This window comes from Bufo gargarizans, chromosome 8 (assembly GCF_014858855.1).
Source record: "Bufo gargarizans isolate SCDJY-AF-19 chromosome 8, ASM1485885v1, whole genome shotgun sequence".
NCBI lineage: Eukaryota > Metazoa > Chordata > Amphibia > Anura > Bufonidae > Bufo > Bufo gargarizans.
The window spans coordinates 142,511,708-142,525,355 of NC_058087.1; positions in this window are offsets into that span (position 1 = coordinate 142,511,708).

The window sequence follows — 13,648 nt, forward strand, 5'->3', positions numbered from 1 at the left end:
TCACAGTACCCTGCTGCCTTAACAATAACATCCACAGTGAACGCTTCCTTAACAGTGACCTCCACAGTGAACACCTATTTAACAGTGACCTCCACAGCGCCCTGCCTCTTTAATGCTAGGGCTACATAATGACATGTGTCACGCAACATTTTGTCTCAACAATTTTTATAATGATAGGCTGTGGTGTCGCACTGCGACATGTGACATGCTGTGACGCGACAGTCACAAACAATCCTTCCACATGTCGCAGTGCAACACCATAGACTATCATTATAACAATTGTCGCGCGGCACCGGTGCGACATCAATGTCAAGCGACAGATGTAGCAGTGTAGTTGTGCCTTATGTGTCATGTGACAAAGTGTATGGCAGTTGGGACATGAAGAGAAAGACTTGCAGGCTTGTATTGGCTAATGCAGGTCATTTTTGGGGAGTATCTCAAGAACTGTACATCCAAGAGAGCTGAGACCCAGTTTAAATCCTTCCTGGACACCTGACGTACCTGTGTGCCAAATATGGTGAAGAACGGTCCAGTCGTTTGGTCGAGAATAAAGAACAGACAGACAGATGTGGGGACAGACAGAAACTCATTGTGTACCGGCATGTTACCTCTACAGTATTCTTTCCCACATAGTAAGCGATATGTTGTAAAACAAAACATGCAATGCAACAGCTCTCTGCAAACCAAATAAAGTAAAAAAATGCATAATAATTGCTAGCGCTATACTTATAAGTTAGAGATGCTTAGCAAGGTGATCTCTGTAAGACGGGTTCCTAACACTAAATTCTACCTGTTATGTGCCATGACGGCTACCATACAATTCAGGGAGTGTAGGTTCCACATGCATGCTGGGCCTGCTTAAATTTCTGTCGTCTTTGGTGCCAAAATGGCCTCCATTATATCCAAGGGATGCAGGTACCAACATGCATGCCGGGCCCACTCGACACCACTCCTGGTGCCAAATGGCCACCAAAGAATGCAATGAGAGTTCTTTGCGGTAAGTGATATGTGTGTCATGAGGGTATCGAGAACCACGCCTGACTCAGTTATACCCGGGGTCAGGAAGTCGCAGCGGTTGGCTGCACGCTCTATTTAAGATAGGGCTGTTTTCCTTATGGTAGCTTTCTGGGTTTGCTTTGCAAACCCTTTTGGCTCACTCAGGGATCCGTAGCTCCTTCTCCTCAGCTGTTCCTTGTCCAGCACTCCCAAACCTCCTTATATTCCTCTCTCACACTTCTCTGGTTGCCAGAGATAGAGCTTCCTGCCTGGACATCTATCCTGACCCACTGGAGCTGTGTTGCTGCGTTCTCTGACTGTTGTTTCAGAACGCTACCCTCCGGATCCCTGTTGGACCTTTGTGGACAGTTGTTGTCGTCCACCTGGGTGTTTGTGTTTGTCTGTGTTTGTCTGTCCTCTCCCTGGTGTTTCCCTCTTAGTGCAGTGGTGAGGACTAGCGATCCCACCGGCCCGTTCACTATCTAGGGCTCATTTCAGGGAAAGCCAGGGTTTAGGCACGTGATCGCCGCACGGGTGAGGAACCCGTCTAGGGACGTCAGGGCAGTCAGGTGCCAGCCGCAAGGTGAGTTAGGGGTCACCACCTTTCCCTCTCCCTTAGGCAGGGCTTTCCCTGTTTTCCTCCCTGTGTGTAACACCGGTCATTACAATGTGTATCAAGCTTAGTAGAATATGATCGATGAGTTTTTGAGTTACAGAGCAATATGTGTGTAGCAAAAACCGTTGGAACATGCAAACTCCATGCAGCTGCTGTGTAGGGGTGTAAGACCCCCACAAGATTTCTTTCCAGGTAGCAAGGGATGTGTATACCAAGTTTCGTTAAAATCGATGGTTGAGTTTTTGATTGATGGCGGGACATGCATACATACCACATATATACGTCCTTCTTTATATATATACTGTAGAAGAAGAAAAATATATATATAGGCAGGCACAAGGGTCCACCATTGACGGAAGGTAAGTGTCACCGAGATTCCTGGCCTCGGTGAGGTAAGAGATGGTAATTTCATGTGTCAGCGGCAGCTACTGCTGGCTGACATGGTTTTGCTATTTAGTATGGCTGTAAAGCTAATCCGGGCCGGCTCTTCCTGGGAGCAGCCAAATTGCAGGGTGGGTGGCTTCTCCCCACGTTCCAGGCCGGGTCTTGATTTGTGCTTTAAAACACAGGCAGAACTGTCTGGTGGTGGGAATTGACTCCTCTCTGACAGTGAAGCTCTGTCAGTATCTGTGTTGGGACCTGGGAGTTTGACCGTTTTCCTTGAAACTTTTTGTTTTGCTTATCCTTATGTGTGAATAAACACCGAACTGTTTAGGCCTCTTTCACACTTGCGTTGTCCGGATCCGTCGTGTACTCCATTTGCCGGAATTACACGCCGGATCCGGAAAAACGCAAGTGAACTGAAAGCATTTGAAGACGGATCCGTCTTCAAAATGCGTTCAGTGTTACTATGGCAGCCAGGATGCTATTAAAGTCCTGGTTGCTATAGTAGTAGTGGGGAGAGGGGGAGCAGTATACTTACCGTCCGTGCGGCTCCCGGGGCGCTCCAGAATGACGTCAGAGCGCCCCATGCGCATGGATGACGTGTCCATGCGATCACGTCATCCATGCGCGTGGGGCGCCCTGACGTCACTCTGAAGCGCCCCGGGAGCCGCACGGACGTTAAGTATACTGCTGCCCCGCTCTCCACTACACTTTACCATGGCAAACAGGACTTTAGCGTCCTGGCAGCCATGGTAACCATTCAGAAAAAGCTAAACGTCGGATCCGGTAATGCGCCGAAACGACGTTTAGCTTAAGGCCGGATACGGATTAATGCCTTTCAATGGGCATTAATTCCGGATCCGGCCTTGCGGCAAGTGTTCAGGATTTTTGGCCGGAGCAAAAAGTGCAGCATGCTGCGGTATTTTCTCCGGCCAAAAAACATTCCGGTCTGGAACTGAAGACATCCTGATGTATCCTGAACGGATTTCACTCCATTCAGAATGCATTAGGATAAAACTGATCAGGATTCTTCCGGCATAGAGCCCCGACGACGGAACTCTATGCCGGAAACGAACAACGCAAGTGTGAAAGAGCCCTTAAGTTAAAGACATTGGGCCAGATTTATTATTAGCTCAAGTCAGAATAATGGAGTGAAAAAGTCGCAAATTTTTGTGCAATCACTAAAACTGCGCAAAAATTTGTGACTTTTTTCTGCTCTGCACTATGCTCGCCAGTTTTCTGAAAGTGGGCGTGTTTTCTTATGTAAATTAATCTCTAGACAGATTTACTATTGAGACTATTTGAAAAGTCGCAAAAAAGTCGCAAAAAATTTAGCAATTTCACTCCAGTGAGGACCATGCTTATCTTATGAGACTTTTTAATAGAACATGCAACTTTTTCGTAAAGATGTGCGACTTTTGTAAAGCTGCTTACTGACGGATAAACTGCTACCGTCAAACCTAATTTATTACAGTCTTAAAGGGCCGATCATAAATCTGACTTGGCTAAAACTGACTTTAGCCATATGTGAAAGTGGAGTGAGCTGTCAGAGTCATGATAAATCTGGCCCATTGCCTCTATACTGTGTCCGCAAGCCTGTCTAGCAGAGCAAATCCCCACAATATATTTGGATTTGGATGTAAATACCCTTAAATTAAAGCTGACAGTCTGCAGGTAAAGCACATCTTATTTGTTTTATTTCAAATCCATTGTGGTGGCGTATAGAGCCAAAAATGTTGGAATTGTGTCGATGTCCCAATATTTATGGACCTGACTGTATATATATTTTTTCAGCAGATGGCGTTTATCATGTAGAGGAAGTTAATACAAGGCACCTACTAATGTATTGTGATTGTCCATATTGCCTCCTTTGCTGACTTGATTTATTTTCCCATCACTGCTTGTTTCCATGGTTACAACCACTCTACAATCCAGCAGTGGTGGTCTTACTTGCACACTATAGAAAAGAACACCAACCTATGCACACCCCACAGTCCCAGCCACTAGAGAGGATGTGGTTTTCCCATAGTGTGCACACAATTCAGACCTTGATGAAGAAACCGCTGTGTGTTTATTACGGACACAGGTGAATAGACTCACACTTGACCTACCTAATGTACCATTCAGTCATTGATGGACACTTGTGCAGATCTGCAAGGCTTTGTCATTTCACCACATTCATATTCTGTCGAGCTAATGTAGAAATAATTATTTCAGATTTCATTAGTGCTGGACAGGACTAAGGAGTAATGAGTATATTCCACATTCTGTTTGCTAATATAGTGAAGATGAGATCTTTATGCAATTGCCGCGCTGCGGTGGAAGCTATAATGACCCTCGTGGAGGGAGGCGTATGAGGACTGGATCACTTTTCATCTGGGAAATATTGCACATAAACAGTAACAGATGCAGGATTGTCTCATGATGTTTAAGCTCTGCTACAAATGACCCAACCTGTGGAGCTTCTCTCTTTTTAACCCCCCTTCCCCCCAGTTAGACGGACACTTCCCGGTGCTGGCTCCCCGCTCCTTCTCCTCCCGGCCTGCGATGCTCCATCGGGCTTCTTCGCTGTAAACATCCGGATTGACATTGCTGCACGTGGACTTTATTTTTTGGTGCTGTATACATATATGCACTGCCAGCAAATGTCCGGTTACCCCTTTTGCTTTGATGACAACTTTTTACACTCTTGGCAATCTCACAATCAGCTTCATGAGGTAGTCAGCTGCAAGGGTTTTTAGTTGACAGAAGCGGTGTGCCGCCAATAGAGGCAGACTTCAGAAGGGGCAAATTCTACAGAGGAGGCCTACAGAGGGAGTTCATTCTACAGAAGGGGTATTCTACAGAAGGAGGCCATTCTATAGGGTGGGGGGTGTCATTCAACAGATGGGGCCATTCTACAGAGGGGGGTCATTCTACGGATGGGGGTCATTCTACAGAAGGGGGTCATTCTACAGAGGGAGTTCATTCTACATAAGGGGTATTCTACAGAAGCGGGCCATTCTATAGGGGGGTCATTCTACAGGTCAATGTCATTCTACGGAGGGGGTCATTCTACAGAGGGGGCCATTCTACAGAGGGGGCCATTCTACAGAGGGGGCCATTCTACAGAGGGGGGCCATTCTACAGAGGGGGGCCATTCTACAGACAGGAACCATTCTACAAAGGGGTCCATTCTACAGACGGTGACCATTCTACAAAAAGGGTATTCTACAGAGGGGAGCCATTCCACAGAGGGGGCCATTCTACAGAGGGGGTCATTCTACCGAGGGGGATCATTCTACAGAGGGGGGTCATTCTACAGATGGGAGCCATTCTACAGATGGGAGCCATTCTACAAAGGGGTCCATTCTACAGAAGGTGTATTCTACAGAGGGGAACATAAGATAGACGGTGTAGCAGCATAGGGTATACAGGCCTTGGTGTGGTGGTGCACGCGGTGTTGAACGCCAGTCCGTAGCTACAGATGGGGACCATTCTACAGAAGGGGTATTCTACAAAGGGGAGCCATTCTACAGATGGGGGCCATTCTACAGAGAGAGGCCATTCTACAGAGGGGAGCCATTCTACAGAGGGGGCAATTATATTGATGGGGCCTATTGCACAGAGGGGGTTCATTCTATAGAGGGGGTCATTCTACAGAGGGGGCATTCTACAGAGGGAAGGCACTCTACAAGGGTGCCATTCTACAGAGCAGGCCATTCTATAGACGGGGACCATTCTACAATGGGGTCCATTCTACAGAAGGGGTATTCTACAGATGGGGACCATTGTACAGAGGGGGGCCATTCTACAGAGGGGGGGGGCATTCTACAAAGGGGACCATTCTACAAAAGGGGCTATTCTACAGAGGGGGTCATTCCACAGATGGTGCCATTCTACAAAACTGGCCATTGTAAAGATGTGGGCCATTGTACAGATGTGGGCCATTGTACAGATGTGGGCCATTCTACAGAGGAGGGTCATTCTACAGAGGAGGGTCATTCTATATACTACAGAGGGGAGGATTCTATATACTGAAGAGTGGGCCATTCTATATATTGCATAGCGGGCCATTCTATATACTATAGAGGAGGGCATTGTATATATGTACTACAGAGGGGAAGATTCTATATACTACAGAGCTGGCCATTCTATATACTACAGAGGGGGCCATTCTACAAACTATGGAAACACAGCTGCTATCCAATGAAAGGCACTGTGCTTGGTAAGCTGTGAGCTCCGGGAGTGCCACGACTTTCTCAAAAAGTTAATTAGCGGGGGTGCCAGGAGTTGGAACCCCCCTCCCCCGATCTCATATGGATGACTTATCCTGAGGATAGCCCATTAATATCAAAATCCCAGAAAACCACATTAGTACTCAATTTAACGTGAGCTTCCATTTAATGGGAGCTTCCAAATTCCAGTGGCAGCAGAAGAATGTATAACATTTCACATTGATCTCTTGCTATGAACTATCCTCTAGAAATTCAGTTAACCGTAAGAGCCATAAGCAAGATCCATTATAGTCTAGACAGAAGCAACAAATATAATCTTGTTGTATTTTATTATTGGACTTTTTAGAAAACATATTCTTGCTTTATTTGATTTCTCCTAACTTGATTAATTTTCACAGAGATAAACATTGTATTAAACATATATATTGAGAAGGAGAAGACACATCAATGAAAAACCATGAATGGCAATTTAATTAGATCAGGGAATATAAGCGTGGCTGAAATTATGAATTGAATTGTGGTTACTCAAAGAAAAAGGCATAAAGAATAGGATGCAATAAAAGTTATATTTAGGTTTTGTGCTTTATGCTTATTTATGTTACTGAAAAGAAAAAAAAAAGAAGAAAAAAAAGGAAACATAAATCTGAAAAATGCTTTTACATAGTAATACTATAAAATGTTCCAGTGTACAATTAACATGGGCATATTCATGAATATTTAAAAGATTTTCCCATCACAGACATTTCTGGAACTAATACAGGTTAATGTCTGATCAGTAGGAGTCCCATCTCTGGGACCCACACCGATTTGAAGAATGCTGTATCGTCTGTGGGGATAGAATAGAGAAATAGCTGTGGATATTTGTGGCTCTATCCATTGTCTATGGGAATTACAGAGACAAGTAGCTTCCTCACTAGGTGTCTCAAAGGATTGGGGATCTGCATAGTTGTCTTCACCCTGACATAAAGATTGAGCGATCCAAGCTCTTTATCTTCATCTTCTGATATCCACAAATTGTTATCTTCTGACTAGGAATAGCTTTTAAACAAATCTAATTTGACCCAAATTTTCCAAAAATTAGGGGCAAATGTGAATCCGAATTTTTCATTCAGACAAATTTATTAAACTGGCAATCAGATCAGAAAGCAGGAAAGGTGAAGAAATGGGCTCACATGACTCCAGATGGTTGGGATTTGCCTCCAAAAGACAAAAGGTTTTCAGACCACTTTTTGGTGGAAAAATCCAGTGAAGTGCAGTATCTTATTAAAGTGGCTGTTTGTTACCACCACCAGCCAGTTGATTACCCATAGCCATATGGCTGGGCTTGGCTGGAGTTGCATACAGTCATAGGAGACCTCAGAATGTCATCTCCAACTTCTCAGGGCAATTCGTGAACTTCTGATTCTGGTTGAATTAATGGCGACCCGAAACCAATCGCCCAACCAAAACAAATATAAAATGGAATTTCAAGAAATTTGCTGAACACTACTTCTGACTGTCACTTTTTTTGACATGTGAAAGCTAACCAAATTTGGTTTACCAAAAATAAAGCTTTTTTGAAAATGACTTTTTAACCCTTTACATGTATAGCAGAAGTCCAGACTTTAAAAATGCGGCCCACTCAGAAACAGTTTTACACAGCAGACCTGCAGGCAAATTCTGACCATGTCATCTAAGCTGTCCCGGGGTTGAAATGGCACTGAGATAGAGAGAGCCATTCGCTTGCTGTGGTAACCTTGAATGCTTGGAGGCCTGCCAGTGCGATGTTCCTATAGGAACATAATGAAACTCCCATAGGCTACAATGTTAAATCACTGCAGTCTACGGGAGAAGCGATCAGATAATTGCATATTAAGGTACCCTAGACAGACTTAAAAAAAGTGTGAAAAAAAGTAAAAAGTAAAAAAATAAAAAATCAACCCCTTATCCGTTTTACAAATACAAATGAATAAACAATACAAAAAAAAAAATCATACTCATCACCGTTACCCAAAGTGTCCGAGCTATTAAAATATGAATGTATTTATCCCATACAGTGAATGCTGTAATGGGAAAAAAATAAAAATGGCCTATTTGCATTTTTTTGTTCCTAAACCTGTACAAAAATTGATCAAAAAGACATACACACTCCAAAATAGTATCAATAAAAAGTACAGATCACCCCACAAAAAATAGCTGTCACAGCTCTTTAGACATAAATAAACAAAAGTTATTGGGGTCAGAATATGGCGATGCAAAGAAAAAAAAGTTTTTAAAAGTTTTTATTTTTAAAACACAAGAAAACTCAATAAATGTGGTAAATCTGTAATTGTACTGACCTGGAGAATAAAGAGCACAGGTCAGTTTTACCACATAGGGAACTCCGTAAAATCAAAACCCATAAAACTATGGCGGATTTCCCTTCCCTCTACATCGTACACCATATAAAATGGAGCCATTAGAAAGTACAACTGTCCCAAAAAACAAGCCCTCATACCGCTATGTGAATGGAAAAATAAAAAAGTTATGTCTCTGGGAAAGAAGAGAGTAAAAAAAATGCGGAAATGGAAAAGTCCTGAAGGGGTTAAACAAATTAAAAGTCTTTTTGTCTCTTCTCCTAACCTGCTTATTATTCAAATAATATTTTTTTAACCCAAAATTTTAAAAAATCAATTAACTTTTTTTTTTTAAATCAAAAAGTCTGTTTCTTACTGTACTTGGAGTTCACAGCATTCACAGGTATTAGCACCTGCCCCTTCTTGACTGTGGAGTGGGACTGTAGTATCATCAATGTAAATCAATAGAGCATTAGAAGTTAGCAGACATTTTAGACAAAATTCCCTTTAAGGGGAGAAACCTTAAAAAGTTTGGGGCTAAAATTCTAAAACTCTTTAACATCAATTGTTTGATACACAGACGGTTTGGCATGTCTCTCCCCAAAACTTCATGGCGTATTGATCTGAAATCAACTGAAACATTTTAATTACACTCCATGGACTCAAGTCTGTTAATTATAAGGCTTTTGGAGACAACTGATTCCTTCAGGATTTATTTAGTCTTCTCCAAGAAGGGGAGTAAATATTTATGAGTTACTCAGTCATTTTATTGGCTATTAATTAAACAGTAAACATGTATTTATTCATATGAGAAATTCACACAACGGGTAGACATAAAAAATGTATTTAAATAACAATGAAGCCCAAATTTTGTTCTTGTAGAAATGTATCTTAATTATTTTGATTGAGTGATAACCAATATTTGGTTATCACTTAATTGCTTACTGTCATCATTAGTCAGAATGTTCCTTTGGAGATGGGTGGGAAATATATATCTAATTTATACCTGGAAACTGTCAATTAATGTTGATGTATCTTCTATCATTATTATTATTATTATTATTATTACTACATGTATCTGTTTATTAGTTCCATGCATATAATAACTAATGTATTGCCTCCTGGAAACCTGATCCTCAAAAGTGTTTTCCCAGAATCAGAACTTAACCACTGACCACAGCATAGAGAATACAGTGGTGCTTGAAAGTTTGTGAACACTTTTTATTTTATAATTTTATTTCTGCATAACTTGGACCTAAAACTGTATCCGATTTTCACACAAGTCTTAAAAGTAGTTAAAGATAACCAAATCAAATAAGTCAAAAATATTAGTCTTGGTGATTTATTTATTGAGAAAAATGATCCAATATCAGATGTCTGTGAAGGGCAACTGTGGGCGACCTGTTTTATTTCAAGAATGGTGATCTATCGAAGTCTGAACTTCACAACACATTTTTGTGGAAATGATTAATGGTACAATCAAAGGGATCTGTAAGGACCTCAGAAGAAGAGATGTTGATGTTCATCAGCTGGAAAAGGTTACAAAACAATCTCTAAAGATTTTGGACTACACTAATCCACAGTCAGACAGATTGTATACAAAGGCAAGACATTCAAGATCATAATTATTACCCTCTTCAGGACTTATCAACCAACCAACAAAGATCCTGCCAAGATCAAGGTGTGCAATAGCCCCCCAAATCACAAAGGAACCCAAGGTAATCTTTAAGCAGCTAAAGGCCTTTCTCGGTGAACAATGACAGTGAACAAAAAAGGTGTGCATGGCAGGATTGCAAGGAGAAAGTCTCTGTTTTACAAAAAGAACATTGCTGCCCATCTGCAGTTTGTTAAAGATCAAAAAGGCTACTGGGACTAATGGTCAGAAGACCTAAAACCTTTTTGGTTTAAATGTTTGGAGAAAGGAAAACACTGCATTCCACAGTAAAAAAACTCATACCTTCTATGAAACTTGATGGTCGTAGTATCCTTGTAGTAGTATCATGGTTTGGATGTGTTTTGCTGCATTTGGCCATGACGGCTCGCCATCATTGATAGAACATTAAATTCTGAATTATACCTGCAACTTCTAAAGGAAAATGTCAGGACATCTGTCCGTGAGCTGAATATCAAAAGAACATGGGTCATGCAGCAGGACAATAACCTTAAGCATATCAGTCATGCTACCTAACAACGGCTAAAAAAGTTAGTTTTGGAATGGCCAAGTCAAGTTCTGACCTTAATCGAATAGTAATGTAGTGGAAGGACCTGAAGTGAGTGATCCATGGGAGGAAACCGACCAACATTCAGTAAGAGAGTTGAATCTGTTTTGTATGGAGGAATGGGCTAAGATTAATCAGCAACTACTGGAAACCTTTATTTGCATTTTTTGCTGCACAGTGGTTAGAACACCAGATGCTGTAAGCAAAGGTTCACATACTTTTGCCACTCATAGACATGTGATACTGCATAATTTTCCTCAATAAATAAAGGACCAGGTCAAATATTTTTGACTCATTTGTTGATGTGGTTATCGTTATCTGCCTGTAGGATAAATGCATGCAGAAATACAGACAATTCTGTAGGGTTCACAAACTTACAAGCACCACTGTGTCTGATCACTGGGACCCCCCACTGATCACCAGAATGGAAATCCCATGTCCAGTGAATAAGGGATGCATTTTGATTTTGTGAGATCCCCTTTAATGTTTGCATAGTCAAAGCCAATAGTGGTTGTTTATCCATTAAGATAAAAATTCCTGTGTTAATATTCTAAGCTGCCATATGTATTAAGGTACACAAGCCTAATAAAATTATAGCAAGACCCATGGCCATCAGTTAAGAAATGTATGGTATTTATTTTATTTTATGGATAATTCCTCTGCATATCGTTTCAAACCACTCTCTCCTCCTCAGGATGTGTCTTTTCTCATTTGGATGAAAACCTGAAGATACATTCCCCTTCCTCTCTTTCTGCCCTTTATTTGCTCTTTTATGATAAATTATTTTTGTGATTTATGGGTGGACTAAATTACCCTAAATAATTATCATAATTAGGGATATTTATTTTAGAAAATAAAAGACTGAGGGGAGATCTAAAAACTATGTATAAATATATCAGAGGTCAGTACAGAGATCTATCCCATCATCTATTTATACCCAGGACTGTGACAAGGAGACATCCTCTGCATCTGGAGGAAAGAAGGTGTGTATACAAACATAGAAGAGGATTCTTTACGGTAAGAGCAGTGAGACTATGGAACTCTCTGCCTGAGGAGGTGGCGATGGTGAGTTCACTAAAAGAGTCCAGGAGGGGCCTGGATGTATTTCTGGAGGGTAATAATATGACAGGTTATAGTTACTAGAGATGGTTTGTTGATCCAGGGAGTTATTCTGGTTGGAATCGGGAAGAAAATGTTTTCGACTAAAATGAGGAAAATTGGCTTCTATCTCACAGTTTATTTTTCTTCCTTCCACTGGATAAACTTGCAGGATAACAGACTGAACTGGATGAACAGATGTCTTTTTTCAACCTTACATTCTATGTTACTATGATGCTTCTGAGCAAATTTTAATTTATTCACATGTACTATTGATGCAGATGTAGCCAAGCTAAACTTGACTCTGATAACACATGTGGCAGTGTTTTGGTTATCTTGTGAAAAATGCCATTGAAAAGTAAGTTATCATTTTCTTGCCATTCTTTACTGAATGCGTTAGCCATCAAGTTTAGCTTGGCTGCATCTGTATATGCAAACAAGTGTGAAAATAAACATGGGGGAGAAACATTTATCATTTGCAGTTCTTTTTGTGTCATTTTGCCTTGTGTGTCTGCACTAAATTTATGAAATGGTGCGCCTTAATAATATACAGTACAGACCAAAAGTTTGGACACACCTTCTCATTCAAAGAGTTTTCTTTATTTTCATGACTATGAAAATTGTAGATTCACACTGAAGGCATCAAAACTATGAATTAACACATGTGGAATTATATACATAACAAAAAAGTGTGAAACAACTGACAATATGTCATATTCTAGGTTCTTCAAAGTAGCCACCTTTTGCTTTGATTACTGCTTTGCACACTCTTGGCATTCTCTTGATGAGCTTCAAGAGGTAGTCACCTGAAATGGTTTTCACTTCACAGGTGTGCCCTGTCAGGTTTAATAAGTGTGATTTCTTGCCTTATAAATGGGGTTGGGACCATCAGTTGCGTTGAAGAGAAGTCAGGTGGATACACAGCTGATAGTCCTACTGAATAGACTGTTAGAATTTGTATTATGGCAAGAAAAAAGCAGCTAAGTAAAGAAAAACGAGTGGCCATCATTACTTTAAGAAATGAAGGTCAGTCAGTCCGAAAAATTTGAAAAACTTTGAAAGTAAGGGCTATTTGACCATGAAGGAGAGTGATGGGGTGCTGCGCCAGATGACCTGGCCTCCACAGTCAACAGACCTGAACCCAATCGAGATGGTTTGGGGTGAGCTGAACCGCAGAGTGAAGGCAAAAGGGCCAACAAGTGCTAAGCATCTCTGGGAACTCCTTCAAGACTGTTGGAAGACCATTTCAGGTGACTACCTCTTGAAGCTCATCAAGAGAATGCCAAGAGTGTGCAAAGCAGTAATCAAAGCAAAAGGTGGCTACTTTGAAGAACCTAGAATATGACATATTTTCAGTTGTTTCACACTTTTTTGTTATGTATATAATTCCACATGTGTTAATTCATAGTTGTGATGCCTTCATAGTCATGAAAATAAAGAAAACTCTTTGAATGAGAAGGTGTGTCCAAACTTTTGGTCTGTACTGTATGTGCAATATAGTTTACACCTATGTAGTTAAAAGTAGACAACTTTCTTGCGACATTTGAAAATTTTGCAAATAATAAATGTGGTCTAAAATAGGTGTGAACTAGAGATGAGTGAACCTCAGTTTTTTAATTATTGAATTGAGTTCTGGTACGTAGTAGCGGTATTCATAACGCAATTCAGCATATATACCCGAACCCAAACTCAAACTTCAAAAACTGCAGTTCGCTCATCACTAGTGTAAACCCATAAATATAGAACACTGTGAAAAGTGGCGTAATGGCAAATAGGTTGCAAAATTTACTGCAAAAAAGACGT